Here is a 16,923-nt window from a genome sequence, read left to right on the forward strand (position 1 = left end):
CACACACATGCTTGGAGACTTCTGGAAGGATGTGGACCCTATAAGCCTCTTACCCAGCATTCATTCCCCTTCCTTCCTTCCTAAAAAAGTCCTATATTTAGGAATCCCCTTTTCCCACTTCTAGGAAGATCTCAAGTCCCCAGCTCCAGGGCTCCAACATGACTGGCCAATCAGAACACAGCATCTACTGGCCACTGTAATTGATCCAGATGGAAGGGAAGGACTTGATTGACACAGAGGAGGATTGAGTAACAACCTCTCCCCAGCAGTAAGAATGCAGAAGCACGCTGCCCACTTGCTACTGTGGCCATCTGACCTCAAGAAGAACTAGCCTCAGGATGACTTCTGTGGTGTGGATGACCCAGAGTAGAAGTCACAGAACTCCAGTAACACTAAGAACAACTGAATCAACCAACCCCAGAGCCCAACCTTGGACAAGATAAAGAACCCCCTTTGCAGCTAAGCCAGTGGGAGCTGGGGTTTCTGCTGTGGGAGCAGAAGCACCATGGCGGGTATAATCAGAATGTGTTAACAGAGCTGACCTTTGGGGACTGGGATTTGGGGGTCAGGGAGGCAATGTCTGCTCTTCACTTGATTCCCTTCCACATAAATTGACTCCCTCTCTGCATTCCTATAAGCCTGTATGGTTTATATAGTTACAAAACCCAAGAACACAGAGCAGAGAGGAAAGGACAGGGAGGAGAAAGAGCAAGAAGGAGGGCAGCCAGGAAGAGACCACCCCATCTGCCTCGAGGTCCCCCAGCCAGCCTGGTGGTATCTCTGTCAGGAAGACGCCACTGGAAATGTGGTGTATTTCCTGCTCAGTGTTCAGGGCTCCCTCCAATGCAGAGAACCCTCAGCCCTAGGAACCACGTGAGCAATGTGGGAACCATGCAGCTGTCTGTTTAACCCAGTGGCTCCTAGGGCCACTCTAGAGGCAATGGGGGCAGTAGGGGGCTGAACACTCTGTGTTTATGTGGAGCAGTGAGGCCAGATCTGTGCCACCAACTGTGGTCCACAGACCAGTAGCATTGGCTGTTCGCTAGACCCAGCCCCAATCTACTGAATTAGAAACCACACTGCAACAGGATCCCAGCTGGCTCTGTAGACATTCACAGTTTGAGAACACTCAGCACATGTTACATACATCTGCCATCAATTGAGCCAGCCCTGTGCCTGCATCCCCACAGCCACAAGTCACAAGCACCATACCCAAACTGATCAAGGTTCACTTAAAGACTGGCTTCACCCTTGAGAACGGAGGCCACTTGCAACAAGTTAAAAATCACATATAGACCCAAACACTGAAAATACAGCTTTTAATATTCACAAACGGCTTTCCAGTCATGCAATTACAAACAAATAACTGTTATGGGAAGGGAAATAATGTAGGAGTGCAACTGGCATCTTGTCCACACAAGAAAGCAAAGCCATTCAGGCTTAGCCTGATGCCTCAGTGATTTCTCAAGCCCTTTCCTTTTAGGAGTGGAGGCTGACCACGCCTCAGGCAAGCTGCCTTCCCTTTGATTTCCAAACCTGCCAGTTTCAAAGCAAAGGTAAAACATGTATTTTGCATTCATTTACACCTAACTCACTCGCAGGCTATTTTCTAAGAGCTATTCAACACACCCTAAACCTCGGGGGCGTCTTTTCAAAGAACTTTAAAGCGCCTTTTGTTTTGGAACACAAATTATGCCTTCAAGGTTCTCAAAAAGGATTGAAGAAAAACTGAGAGCCCTAAGTACAAAAGAGCTCTATGTTTGGCAACATTCTTCCTTCCTCAAGGCTAATCGGGCTTCTGAAAGGTATGGGTACCTTTTCCAGAACTGTCTCAAAACTTCATAACTTTCAGTCACCCACATTTTGAACAAATACTCACTTACTTGTCCATTTATTCTGATTGGACCAAGTTTTATTGAGACCCTCCCTATTAGGAGCCCAGCACTTAGGTAAGAAATGAGTGAGGACTGAGCCCAGAGTCCACAGACAGAGCCAGTTAGTCATCTAAGCCTGCTATCCCCTGCTTCCTTCTGTGGACAAGAGAAGCCCTTCCTCCTGTCAGAGTTGTTTGAACCGGAGCGACTCCATCTTGAATAGGAGCTGCGGAAAATGAGGCTGAGACCTGCTGGGCTGCATTCCCAGTAAGTTAGGCATTCTAAGTCACAGGATGAGATAGGAGTCTGGCACAAAGTACAGGTCATAAAGACTTTGCTTATATAAAACCGGTTGCAGTAAAAAAGTCGGGAAAACCCATCAAAACCAAGATGGCGACAAGAGTGACCTCTGGTAGTCCTCAGTGCTCATTATACACTAATTATAATGCATTAGCATGCTAAAGACACTCCCACCAGTGCCATGACAGTTTACAGATGCTCTGGCAAGATCAGGAAGTTACCCTATATGGTCTAAAAATGGAGGGTCCCTCAGTTCTGGGAATCGCCCACCTCTTTCCCAGAAAACTGATGAATAACCCACCCCTTGTTTAACGTGTAATCAAGAAGTAACAATAAATAGAAGCAGCTGAGTGGCCCATGCCGCTGTTCTGCCTGTGAAGTAGCCATTCTTTCTTCCTTTACTTTCTTAATAAACTTGCTTTCACTTTACTCTATGGATTCATCTTGAATCCTTTCTTGCGCGAGGTCCAGGAACCCTCTCTTGGGGTCTGCATTGGGACCCCTTTCCAGTAACACTCATGTGGGGAATCTATTCCAGGTGCTTCAGATATGCAAGTGTGAGCATGTGACTCAGGAACACACTTCCTTCCTTCAGCTAGGCACTGGCTCAGAGATGATCCCAGGATCCAAGCCAGGCCGATCAGATGACTTTTCTCACAGAGCTTGCAGTCTCTTCTGCTGGAGCCCTCAGAGGGTAGGATGTGAGTAGGAGGTGTTTGTGGCCAACTTGCCAGTCTGCAAGTTAGTGACAGAGGGAGCCCTGACCTCCAAGCGAAGGCCCTGAAATGTCAGATCTATTCTTGCCTAAAGCCAAAGTCAGACCTGCCTCTGGAATTTTTGCTTATGTGAGCCCTAATTTCTTTACATTTTTCTTAACCTAATTTGAGTAGGACTTCTGACCTTTGAAACAGAAATGCAGGCTGATCCAGTCTATTGGGGCTTTATCCTCACAGAGGGAGCTTTGATGCTATACCCCCTGTATATGGAAAACTAGCTGATTCCTCTGCAACACCTTAGTGACAGGGATCCACAAACTCCAGGAGTGGGGCCTGAAATGCTCTTTCCAACCTTACTTCCCTATTAGTAAACTACTCAAGCATTCTGCTCTGTCCAAATTGGTCTACTAATTCTACCCTGTTATGGGCTGAATTGTGCTCTCCCACCAAAGAAAAGCTATGTTGGAGTCCTCACCCCCAGTGCTTGAGAGTGTGACCTTGCTTGGAGATGGGGTTCTTACGAAGGCTTTTGAGTTGAAGTGAAGTCATTAGGTGAGTCCTCATCTGATAGGGAGATTTGAATACGGACACACACAGGGGCAACACCAGCTGAGTGAAGGCAGAGGCTGGGGTGATGCACTTACAAGCCAAGGGATGTCAAAGGCTGACATCAAACCACCGGCAGCTCTGAGAGAGGCCTGGAACAGATTCTCCCTGACAGCCGCAGAAGGAACCAGCCCTGTCGACACCTTGCTCTCGGCTTCTGGCCTCCAGAACTATGGAAGGATAAGTTACTCTAAGCCACCAGTTTGGGGCACCTGGTTATACCAGCCCTAGGAAGCTACTACCTGCCCTAAACATCTCTGCCTCCTCACCCCTGAGTCCTCCTGTGGTTTTCTTTTGACTCCTCAGAGACCAGAACAGATGTCTGCTGCCCTGTAGGGCCTTCTGGTCACCCTCATCTCAGTCATTTCTTACTCCTCAGACATGGTCATAAAAATAAATCCTTCAATCACCTGGACTACCCTTCATCTCCTTTCAATAATCTATTCTCGGGTATCCCTGATGTAAATTCATGGGAGCCCTCTGGAGACTAAGAGCTCACTCCCTCATGAAGCAGCCTCTGGTGCTATTTTCAGCCCTGATTGCTAGGAAGGTCCTCCTTTATCAAGCTGAAGTCTACCTGCTGATCTTAATTCATTCCTCTTCAGCTATGATGACTAAGCCTTCTCCCTTTCATGTATGATTGAGGTAGGAGAACAGGGTCTGGAAGAAGGAAACATAAGGCCGATTCATACTGACTTCCTAGAACTAAATCAAATGGAAACACTTCAGCTATGACAGGAAATATACTTTCCATTTACAGAGGGCATACACCAAGTAAAGGACTTTGTAACTTTACTTCATCCTCTTCATTTACATAGGGCGTACACGAAGTGACCAGTGGAAACCTCTAGAAAATTCTGTAATGGGGCTCTTGAGCCCCTATGCTCAGGCCCGCCCCCACCCTGTGGTGCGTACTTTCATTTTCATTTTCAATACATCTCTGCTTTGTTGCTTCATTCTTTCCTTGCTTTGTTTGTGCATTTTGTCCAATTCTTTATTCAAGATGCCAAGAACCTGGACACCCTCCATCAGTAACATGATGATCCTACAGATTTGGAAGAAATGTAGCCTATTTTCCCCTGAGTTGTCTCTGTTCCTGCCTAAATATCCCTATTCCCTGCACCGCCCTCATGATGATTTCCATGGCTCTCACTGCCCCGGTTTCCTCCTCTGAACACACTCTATTTTATCTGTTGCTTCCCCAACCTGTAGCACTTGGGACTCTGACATGTGGCCTAACAACAAAGCAACCAACTTGTCCCAGTTTTTCCCAGGACTGTCCTGGTTTTAAACAGAAAGCGTCGTGTCGTTGGAACCCCTCAGTCCCTGGCAGCCTGGGATGGTTGGTCACCCTCTCCAACTAACTCAAGCAACTTTAGCTTGAGTTCCCTAAGACAACTTAATTATGTGGCTTAAATCACTTTCGCTTCTTTTTTTTTTTTTTTTTGAGACGCAGTCTTGCTCATCGCCCAGGCTGGAGTACAGTGGCGTGATCTCGGCTCACTGCAAGCTCCGCCTCCTGGGTTCACACCATTCTCCTGCCTCAGCCTCCCGAGTAGCTGGGACTACAGGCGCCCGCCACCACGCCCGGCTAATTTTTTGTATTTTTAGTAGAGATGGGGTTTCACCATGTTAGCAAGGATGGTCTCGATCTCCTGACCTTGTGATCTGCCCACCTCGGCCTCCCAAAGTGCTGGGATTACAGGTGTGAGCCACCGTGCCCAGCCCACTTTAGCTTCTTAAGGACCACAGCTCTGACTAGGCAGATACATGCCTGCAGATGTCTTCTAGTTAAAAATTTAATTATTAATTGATCAGCTTGTTGTTTTGCTGCCTTAATGACTACAGTATATGAGAAAGCAATCTCATGATCCCATCTTAGGCTAGATATGACCTACATTTGGCCAATGCCCATTGATTTATGCAGATGTAGCTTTAATCTTGAAGCAAAAAGCTTTTACTGACTTCATCCTATTGTTCACTGAACACTGCTACATGCCCAGCACTGTGTGAGATGCTGGGGAAAAAAGCATGAAAGATACAAGGCCCCCAACCATGAGGGGCTCACTCAAGGCTCATGGAAGGAGCACATGCATCTGCAGACTAAGACGGACGTGTGGCAAAGTCTGCGTTCCTCTTCATCCTCTGTTTCGGGAAGCATATGTGAGAGAGAATGAGAGACAGAGACCCTGCTTCCAGCTGCCTTCCCTGAAACACACGGCCTAAGCTCTGCGGCATCAGGCAGCTCAAGCAGACACTGACCCCATACCTGACGGCAACCAATTGGACATTCCCAGGACCCTACGCACATTCACCGGTTGTTTAGAAGTGAGAAATAAAAATAAAATTCTAAGCTCCCAACTGATGGAATGGACAACCTCTTGGCCAAGAGAATCCCAGAGAAATTTGGAAGCTGAGTTCACCACCACAACAGATGGAGATGGGACACACCTCATTATACCCCATTCCTTACTGCCAGTCATTCGGCTTTCTACCCTATGGGCTAAAAAAACAGCTCTTTCAAAAGACAAGATCCTTCCAGGCACAGCTTATCTTCCCAAGCACCAAAAAAAGACAAGATCCTTCACCCCTCCCTGAGACGTTGCCTCCTCTATTCCCTTTTTCTTCAAATGTTCACCTATCTTATGTCAAATGTAGATTTACTGGGCACTAAAGTCTCCCAAGGATGTCATCATTTGCCTCAGTGCCAACCTGCCACCCCTTCTTGTAAGGAAAATGTATAAATACTAAACCTCCTGAGAACCTCTTTGAAAAAAACAGCCACAGATGCTTCTCTGACTTGTGTTTCTCCCGGGCACACCCTCCAGCTGGCCCAAAAAACCATGGTGATTTGACACTCGGGCCACAATCCCTCAGAGGAGGAGAGTGGAAGAGGAGGTTGGCTAAAGCTGGAGTGTCAGTGGTGGGAGGCCTGGGCTCCGAGGTGGCTATAGCCAGTTCCCCATGCAGCTGGGCTGTGAGCTATGCTGGGGACCAGATGACAGTGCAGACAGAGATGGAAAAGGGACACAATTGGAAGGGGAGATCTAGGAAAGGTGGAAGGAGGCCCCAGGTGGGCCTGGCAGCATCAGAACCCATCTCACCCTCACTCCTGCTGGTACCAGCGCCCACATCAGCCACAGCTCAGGGCTCCCGAGCCCCAAACCAAGCGCTTGCTGACTACGTGAGACCTTTTTTTTTTGAGATGGAGTTTTGCTCTTGTCACCCAGGCTGGGGTGCAGCTCACTGCAACCTCCTGAGTAGCTGGGATTATAGGCATCTGCCACCATGCCCGGCTAATTTTTGTATTTTTAGTAGAGACGGGGTTTCGCCATGTTGGCCAGGCTGGTCTCGAACTCCTGACCTCAGGTGATTTGTACATGGGACTATTCTTAAAAGAACAGTAAGAATCCCAGATCAAGTCCCATTACTAGGACTTCAACGGGACCAAGATTTTGGGCTGCTCTGCTTGCTGTTTGCTGCCTTACTGGTTGGGACCTTGATTGAAATGAGTAGGTGCGTGGCTGGGGAAAAGAGGTTCCTTTTTTGGGAAGGTGGCTCACCTGCAACCCAGAAGCCTGGGCTCAGGATGCCTGTGAATGCTCCATCCAGACCGGCAGACCCACAGGGACAGCAGATTCCAGGTTACCCGGGGATGGCGGAGGGGACTGGGGAGTGATTACTCTAGGTTTGTAGCCCTCATTTTTCTAAGAGATGGTTTAATTATTTTTTCTCTCTCTTCTTCTCTTATTCCCCCAGTTCCCCACTTCCTACTTAGCCCTTTAGAAATGCAAATACAGGCTGAGAGTGGTGGCTCATGCCTGTAATCCTAGCACTCTGGGAGGCTGAGGCGGGTGGATCACCTGAGGTAAGGAGTTCAAGACCAGCCTGGCCAACATGGTGAAATCCCGGTCTCTACTAAAAATACAAAAATTAGCTGGGAGTGGTGGCACATACCTGTAATCCTAGCTACTCAGGAGGCTGAGGCAGGAGAATCACTTGAACCCCAGAGGCAGAAGTTGCAGTGAGCTGAGATCATGCCACTGCACTCCAGCCTGGGCGACAGAGCAAGACCCCATCTCAAAAAAAAAAATAAAATAAAATAAAATAAAATAAAATAAAATAAAATGGAATGCAAATACAGCCTTTTACCTCCCCCTTCACCAGCCTCTCCCTACAGGGCAAGTTCTTTTAACTATCTGCTCCAAAACAGGTCTGGAGAGTTACAAGTGGATTTACAAACCAAAGCAAGCCCGATATGAAACTTTCCCCCTCCAGGAGGTTGCCTGCCCACGAAGGTGCCAGCAGTCACCAGCCCAATCAACCAGTAGGGAAGGCATCAGAGCTAGCATGAACCCTTCACCCTTGCTTGTTCCCTCCCCTGCCTTTTAAAAGTGCCTGCTTTCTGCTCCAAAAGTGAAGCAGCACATTTAAAGACAAGACGCCTCTTCCCCTAAGCTGGCTTCAGAATAAACCACTTTCTTTATACCAGACCTCACTCTTGTTAATTGGACTCTGTATGTGGTGAGAGCAGTGAACCTGCTCTTCAGTTTCAAGTTCAGGGAGGTTTTAGGGGGTGATGACAAAGTTTTGAAACTAGAGAGGGCTGGGGCTTGCACAACATTATGAATACACTAACTATCACCAAAGCGTACACTTTAAAAGGCTTAGTGTATATTATATGAATTTCACCTTGATTTAAAAAAAAAAAAAGTATCACTGGCCCCAAAGTGCTCTCCGAGGACTGAGGACACCAGAGGTGCTAGGTCACAAGAGATTTTTCTTTACCTGGCACAATGCCAGCCTCCCACCCAAGGAACAGCTGCCACTGTGGCCTTGTGACCTCCCTAAGCCCCAACATGCTCAGCAGACCCCTGAACAAAGATGGTGTGAGCTGAGCACGAAACCCCTCCCACAAAGAGCTGGCTGTCTGAGGCAGTCACCTTTGTCCAGACACCATTGAGTGCTCTGATGACAAGGTAATTCCTATAGAGCAAGGCCACGAGAGACCCAGGAGCCGCAGACCCCTAGGCACAGCCTCACCTGATCCTGGGTCATCACTGTCAGCAAGAACATCAAACCTGCCACCCCACAAGGCCCCTCAGAGGGGGCAGCACATCCTCTGTGCTTATTCACTCACTTCCACCCCATTTCCTATGTCCCCATCGCACGACTTCTCCACTGTGGGAGCGGAAGTCCAGGAAACCCTCTGGTTCCTTGGCAGATGCTGCTGTGCCAAAAGCCCAGGGCCAATTTGCAGCTTGACTGGCAGGGAAGCTGTCAGGAAAGACAGTTTTCAAGAGTGTGGCTGTTTTAACAGTTTCCCAAGATCATCAACATTGGGCAGCTGGACCACAAAGAGAAATCTCACATTTATTTAAACTTGGTAATGTTAGAAACAAATGCTTGTTCCCTGGTGCTGAAAAGAAGAACCAGCACCCAAAGAATTTTCCCAGCAAGGCAATTTTCCTTCTATAGAAGGGTGCAATGTGCAGATGGAGCAATGGTGAGAGCACACCTGAACAAGGGAGGGGAAGGGGTTCTTATTCCTGATGCAGGTAGCCCCTACTGCTGTGTCATTCCCCTATTGGCTAGGGTTGGACCACACAGTCTAAGTTGATTCCAATTGGCTATTTTAGAGAGAGCAGGGGTGGCCGGGTGCAGTGGCTCACGCCTGTAATCCCAGCACTTTGGGAGGCCGAGGCGGGCGGATCACGAGGTCAGGAGATCGAGACCATCCTGGCTAACACAGTGAAACCCCGTCTCTACTAAAAATACAAAAAATTAGCCAGGTGTTGTGGTGAGCGCCTGTAGCCCCAGCTACTCGGGAGGCTGAGACAGGAGAATGGTGTGAACCCAGGAGGCGGAGCTTGCAGTGAGCCAAGATCGCACCACTGCACTCCAGCCTGGGTGGACAGAGCAAGACTCCATCTTAAAAAAAAAAAAAAAAAAGAGAGAGAGAGAGCAGGGGTGTGAGCCAGAGTGGTGGGAAAAGTGGTTACAGAACACGTGACTCAGGATAATTCAGGTCAGAGCAGGTGACCAGGGGTGACTCAGGGTGGAGCAGGTGACTAGGAGTGACTGAAGACGGAGCAGGTAACCAGGGGAACAGATGTGAACTACGGATTAGAACTCATGGAAAAGGTTGTTTACTGAAACTAGGGGCGAGGGAGCAAAGAGAACCAGGAAGTTAAACTTTAAAATGGAGAACAAGGAATAAGAGAGCTGAACATACTGACATACTGATTCTTTGAAGAGAAATTTGGAGTTCACTATATTTAACAGTAAGGGGAAGCTGCCTTCTGCTGCTAGGAGGACAGGCTGCAGCCAACCTGGGCCAATCCCACCTCAGCTGAGAAGGATTCACCAGGAATAAAGGCATCTCACAGGTACAGGCAGGTCTCCCCCATCGTGCCAGGAGAGACGGGGGCAGCAAGTGTGTCTATTTTATCTCAGATTCCCAAGAGTCTGCCTCAGAACAGGCACCCCATACGTATTTGATATATGAATGAGCGAATGAGTAAATGAATGAACGGATGGGTGGACATTCTAATCAAGTTATTTGGGAAAGGCCAGTTATGAAGAAGATGCACTTTCTAGGGCACATGAGGTCTCTAACTGCGGCCCACCTGAAGCTGCGATGCTATCATTATTACCCTATTACCATGGTAGAACAGAGAATGGAAGGTAGGGTGGGATACAGTAAGTTAAAGCCACATCATCAGGGGTGAGGACAGTCACGAGAGTGTGCCATCTTTGAGTCTGAGTATCGGTTTCCTGGGGCTGCCATAACAAAGCACACCACACTCCAGGTGGCTTAAAACAGCAGAAATGGCGCAGTGACTCACGCCTGTAATCCCAGCAATTTGGGAGGCCGAGGCAGGCAGATCATCTGAGGTCGGGAGTTTGAGACCAGCCTGACCAACATGGAGAAACCCCATCTCTACCACAAAAACTACAAAATTAGCTGGGTGTGGTGGCACATGCCTGTAATCCCAGCTACTCAGGAAGGCTGAGGCAGGAGAATCACTTGAATCCAGGAGGTGGGGGCTGCAGTGAGCCAGGATCGCTCCACTGCACTCCAGCCTGAGAACAGCAGAAATGGACTCTCTCATGGTTCTGAAGGATAGAGCTTCAAGGCATCAGCAGGGCTGCAGTCTCTCTAAAAACTCTAGGGGAGGATCCTTCCCTGCTTCTTCCGATGTCCATTGGCTGCCTGCAACCCTTGGCTTGTAGCCACATCACTCCGATCTCCACCTCCAATGTCACATGGCATTCTCCCTGTGTGCCTCTGTCTCTGTTTTCTCTTCTTAAGGACACCAGTCATTGGATTAAGGGCCCACCCTCATCCAGTATGACCTTCTCTTGATTGACAACATTTGTAAAGACTCTGTTTCTAAATAAGATCACATCCAAGGTTCTAGGGGGACCTCCTCTTGATTGATTATATCTACAAGGATGCTGTTTCTATATAAGATCACATTGGAGGTTCTGAGGGGGACATGAATTCCTGGGGACACTATTCAGCCTGGTGCAGTCAGTCGTGGTGAGCCCTGAACAAATGCCCACTGCGAGAGGCCATCCTTCTAACTGAGCTGCTTCTGTACAGTGAGCGGTGGGCTTCTTGCTGTGCAGCTGAACCCAAGCCCAGAGTTTGAGACAGGCCAGGAGAGAAATCTGTGGTTACCGTGTGACCTGCCGTCTCAACCTCAAATCCCAGAGTACTTTGCACAGGGAGAGGCCTTGGCATTCTTGTTGTTGGAAAAGTAGTGATTTAGCACCATTAGCGAGTCACAGAGAGGACAGAAAACAAAACCAGGACAGGGTTAATGGGGAGGAAATATCTTCTCACATCCACTCACCACCTATGGGATCTGGTGACCTTAGAAATGAGGCAGCCACAGAACAAAATAGCCAAACCTCAGGGAGAGCAAAGAGGAAGAAGGGGAAATTGGGAAAAATAAAGCGTATTGAGCACTAACCATGCACTGGTGCTCATTTAGTCTTCACAGAGTCCCCGATCAGGAATGGAGGGGCTGCTGGAAACTTACAATCAAAACAAGAGCAGCCTCTTCTGCTTCCTAGGGGAGTAGCAGAGTTCTTCTCACGGAACTCATGGTTTTGAAAGGCAAGGCGCCAGCTAGCCAGGATGGAAGAAGGTCCCTACCAGAAAAAAACCCAGACATTCCGCCCACCACCCCAACCCGGAAGCCCCAGAGACAGGAAGCCAGAGGACAGCAGAGACAGACACGGGAAATGAGAAGCAGAGACAGATAGGAAAGATCTCCCCAGGGAGAGCACAGTTCTAACGCCAGTGTGGCAGGGCAGTGGGCTAGACTGAGGAGGAAGGCAGTGAGCAACAGGTTGGTTCCCCTTGCTGGGATGACAAGAAAACTCAGGAAGAGAAACGCTGATTGCCCAGGCTGCCCCTTTGTTATCCCCAGACCTTCTGCAATACTCATGCATACAAATCGGCATCAGTGGAGACTGCTGTTCTAGCACCCAGAGCCACTGGCAGGAAAGACCTAAGGCAACCCAGAGCACAGCTGGGACCCACAGGTGGTAGAAGACAGGTGGGCAGCCACCCCAGAGCCCCCAGAAACTCTAGGGAAGGAGGAGATTTGGGATTTCCCATAGGACTGTGAGGAACATTTGTGTTATTTTATTTGAATGTTTTATGAAAGCATGACCACAGAAGTTGAAGGACTCAGCCACACCCCTACAGCGAAGGTATTCCCTCTACTCCATGGGAAAGTAAACCACAATACATTTGCATGGGCTACCTGAGACCACAGTTGTTGAGGAGCAAAAGTGGAATTTGAGGCTGGGCGCGGTGGCTCACGCCTGTAATCCCAGCACTTTGGGAGGCCGAGGCGGGTGGATCACGAGGTCAGGAGATCAAGACCATCCTGGCTAACACGGTGAAACCCCATCTCTACTAAAAATACAAAAAATTAGCCAGGCATGGTGGCGGGCGCCTGTAGTCCCAGCTACTCGGAGCCTGAGGCAGGAGAATAGTGTGAACTCGGGAGGCGGAGGTTGCAGTGAGCCCAGACCACACCACTGCACTCCAGCCTGGGCGACAGAGCAAGACTCCGTCTCAAAAAAAAAAGGTGGAATTTGCACCCAGGTCTGAGCTGAGCCAAAGCTCATGTCCCTTCTGTCCACCAGGCTTCCCCTGAAACTGGTGTGAACTCATCTCCTTTTTAAGGCCCTGGCAACCAGAAGGGCTCAGCTGGTACTCAGCAACTCCAATAAGCTTGTTTATGCCCATCAAAAAGACGCTCGCTGATGATATCACCCTCAGCAAAAGGAGGCCTAGTATGAGGAAGCCAATGGCTGCTTCATGCCCTCTACCTAATTCCTATCTTTTTAAGAGTCCAGGCCTGGAGACCAAATGAATGATCAACCCATTGCCACAAGAGGGTATTCAGACTACAGGCCTGACTTTGCAAGCAAAAATGGAAGGGAGCAAAGCAAATCAATTTATGTACAAAGTCTTGCACCCATGGTGACCCAACAGAGCAACAGCCCATCCTTTCTCCAATTTGTTCATCTTGATGATGGGTGAGGTGGCTGGCTGAAACATCATAGTTTAGCAAGACAGGTGGTGGCCTTACAATTAAAATAGCTTTTCAATAATTATGAACTAGTGAACATGGGCTGGGAGGATGTACGTATCAGGGGGAAGGATACAGCGTGTCACCTGCTCTTGGCCAACTTGGAGGACTGACTCGCAGGCACTGCCTTTCCGCAGCTCCTCTGTGCTTCAGGGAGTGGCTTCTGTCCACAGATCTCTGTGCCCGTCACTAGGTTCTCTGAGTCACACCCAAGAACCCTGGACACCTCAGTGCTGTGCAGAGGGAGGATAGTCACTCAGACCTGGCCAGGAAGACGAGGTGGAAAGAGTGACAGCTTCCCCCAAAGACATCAAAGCCCCACACATTCATAATATAAGCTACTGGGCAGTTCCAGGGGCTCAAGCACTGCCACCCCAGTATCTTGAAGGTCATTTCCTAGGATGCTGGGTGCCAACCCTGTAGCCTAGTAGGGTAATCATATGCAAAGCCTCACCTGGTCCTTTTAAGAACCAGGCAGTGTGTAATGCAGTGTTGTTTGCAACAGCAAAATCTCTGAAAACCACCAAGGCCATGACCATCTGGCCAGTCAGCTGGCACAGTTCTTAACTCGCATTTTTTTATTGTTAAAACTTTATCTTCAGAATTCTTCCCAGGTTCTGATAAGCATAGATATTCAGTGCAAAATGGATAAGTCCATTCAACCTTAGAAAAGAGGACTTTCTTTTACCGTTTTTTATTAATAGCAATCAAATTATTTTTATTTATTTATTTAAGACCGTGTGTGTGCGTGTGTGTGTGTGTGTGTGTGTGTGTGTTTGAGACAGGGTCTCACTCTGTCACCCAGGCTGGAGTGCAGTGGTGTGATCTCGGCTCACTACGACCTCACCTCCCGGGCTCAAGTGATTCTTGTGCCTCAGCCTCCCAAGTAGCTGGGATTACAGGTACCCGCCAACATGCCAGGATAATTTTTGTATTTTTAGTAGAGATGGGGTTTCATCATGTTGGTCAGGCTGGTCTGGAACTCCCGACCTCAAGTGATCCGCCTGCCTCAGCCTTGCAAAATGCTGGGATTACAGGCGTGAGCCACCGTGCCCTGCCAAATTATTTTTAATTGTGGAAAACTACGCATAACATAAAGGTTACCACTTGACCATTTTTCCAGTGTATTGTGCAGTAGCGATGAGTACATACACCTTGCTGTGAAACCACCAGCCATCTCCAGAATGTTTTCATCTTGCAAAACTGACAGTCTGTACCCATTCAACAACAACTCTCCATTTTCTTTTACTTTTGAGCTTTAAAAATTCTATTAATAGACCATGGTATATGGTAATTCACTTTTCAGCTCAAAAATTTCTGGAAACATTATGCATACAGTCTTAAAAAGCACCAGCACCCTCATCCGCCCCCCCCCCCCCCCAAGAGAGTTCACAGGAAGATAGTGAGGGAAGAAAGGGACAGAACAAAGAGACGCAGAAGCAAAGGTAAATGAATGTTTCATGAGAAAGAGGCCTGGGAAGTGCAGACTCGGAGAGGCTGCGTTTAAACCATGAGGTCACCTTGGGTCATCCCTGGCTCTGGCCTCAATAACTTTTACAAAGGAATCTCCCTAGCACTGGGGTGATAAGCAAGACTCGTTTTGGGCCCCTGAGCTACCCCATCCTTGGACATGACCCCATCAGGCAGCATGCGTGAACAGCCGCTCCCCTCTGAGCAAACTGCTAAGTAACTTCTAGAAAAAAAAATGGTCCTCAATATTTGAGGGGTGGAAAATAGAACCATTCTGAGTCCATACATGAATTCAGATTTCACAGTGTAACCCTGACTTTGTGAGGGTTTAAAGGACCTCCAGGGCCCATCTTCAAACACAAACACACCAAGAATAACTTCACAGGGAAGTATTTATTTCATGAGACTCTCACAGGCTGCCTTTTGCCCTTTGCCAACAACAGATGAATTCCTACCCACAGAGAAAAGCTGCAGCCCTACTTTTTCAAGCAAGCAGACCAAGGCTGTGCTGAGCAGAATAGGAGAGCAAGACTCCTGGGCTGGCATCAAGAGGGCCAGAGCCCATAAACGCCTCCTGAAGATACCTGTGCCCACAGTCGCCCTGTGCTGGAGAGCCCAGCAGGTCCAGGATGCCGGAACCAGTCCTGAGGCAGTTCCTGCACCAGCCCGCCACAGGAGGCCCACATCCACGATCAGGCAGGCCTTCCACAGTCTCTCTGCATCTGCCTTGAAACTGGACACATTCTTTGTACCAGCAATCCTACTTATCATAATCTAATTTCAGGAAATAATTGTGGACACACACAAAAGAAGGACAGAGAAATAAGAATGTTCTCTGTGGGGTTGTTTACAGAATCCAGTGATTAGAAACAACTGAACTTCCAACCGTCTGAGGCAGATTGAAAACATGGCATTTTTTCCATGGGCTAGGAGAGAAGCATCCCAAAGACAGATGGTCTCTAATGGTTTTGATGACATAAAAAAAGTTGCACAATCGAATAAGTACACATAAATATAAAACACACAAAAAATATGACCAGTGTGAGGGTAAGCAGTTAGGTAGATAGATCTGTCTTTCTCACCAATATGAGGTTTGTATTCTAAAAATCTGAGGTTGGCTAGCAAGATCATGAATACTATGGGATTGAGAGAAAAACAATTAAATGACCTTCAGTATGCTTCGAAAATACAGGAAATGTCAGTTCGTGAAGAGGGGGTTACTACAGAAATAGCATCAGAGCTGGTACCCTGCCCCAGGCAGTGCTGGGAGGGACTAGGAGTCCCATAGGTAGGCAGCCCTGCACCTCACACTAGGCAGGAGTGGGAAGGCCTCACTGGAGAGTTTGGGGGATGAGCGACGACTGTGCCCCATGTCCCCACAGCCTGACTGTGTGGGTGGACTGCGGGTGAACAGGAATGTGAAGGTTCCTATAGGCCCCATGAGGTGATGAGGCCCTGTAGGGAGTGATCTCAGGCCAGCCGCCTTCTTTGGAGATGTGTGGTCAGGATGAAGAGGCTGCAGCCTGCAGGTTCCACCCAGGCACAAGCTTGGAATGCCTGAAAGGCTGAGACAGAGCAGCCTGTCCAGAGAAGACATTACCAAAGATGCAGGTGGCACATGTGAATTCAAACCCCCTTTCTTCAAGCCACCCCGAGGTTACCCCCAAATATCTCATGTGAAAATAAGGCAAGTAGAATACTACCTGAGTAAGCATTTACCCAAAGACACAGGCTTCCAAGAGCAGCTACTTCATCAGAAAAAGACTGTCAGTGGTTTAGAATGAACTTCTACTCCCTCCTACCCCACCGCCACTACCCAGTGTAATGGGATCTGCCAATGACAAATAAATGTGTTCTCCCAAATTTCAACATAATTTTCTTTTTTCTCACTTCTGAGTGGTAGGCATCATCTTAAAATCACAGTAGGCAAAACTACACTTGGCAAGGGACTTCAGTAGCCCAATTGTTCACTGTGCTTCCCAGTGGGTTTATGGGAAATTTTTACTCATTTTCTTTTTGGTTCACTTATGTTTTCTAAATATTCTACCATAGACATGTATTTTTTTACACAAGAAAACAATTGCTTGGTTTATTATTACTTTTTATCTTTTTATTTTTTTGAGACAGGGTCTCACTCCATTGCCCAGGCTGGAGTGCAGTGGTGCTATTTCGGCTCACTGCAGCCTTGACCTCTGGGCTCAAGTGATCCTCCTGCCTCAGCCTCCCAAGTAGCTGGGACTACAGGCTCACTCCACCATGCCTGGGTAATTTTTACATTTTATTTATTATTTATTTATTTTTATTTTTGTGGAGACAAGGTCTCCCTTTGTGGCCCAG

At 48.1% G+C, this 16,923-nt stretch overlaps 1 protein-coding gene across 3 annotated transcripts in view; it reads right to left on the reverse strand.

Moving 5' to 3' along the window:
• Nucleotides 1–16,923, reverse strand: part of CPXM2 (carboxypeptidase X, M14 family member 2) — a 148,169-nt gene that overhangs the window by 35,170 nt on the left and 96,076 nt on the right. The gene's annotated exons all lie outside the window — the stretch shown is intronic.

The sequence above is a fragment of the Pongo pygmaeus genome, chromosome 8 (genome assembly GCF_028885625.2).
Source record: "Pongo pygmaeus isolate AG05252 chromosome 8, NHGRI_mPonPyg2-v2.0_pri, whole genome shotgun sequence".
In the NCBI taxonomy this organism is placed as follows: Eukaryota; Metazoa; Chordata; class Mammalia; order Primates; family Hominidae; genus Pongo; species Pongo pygmaeus.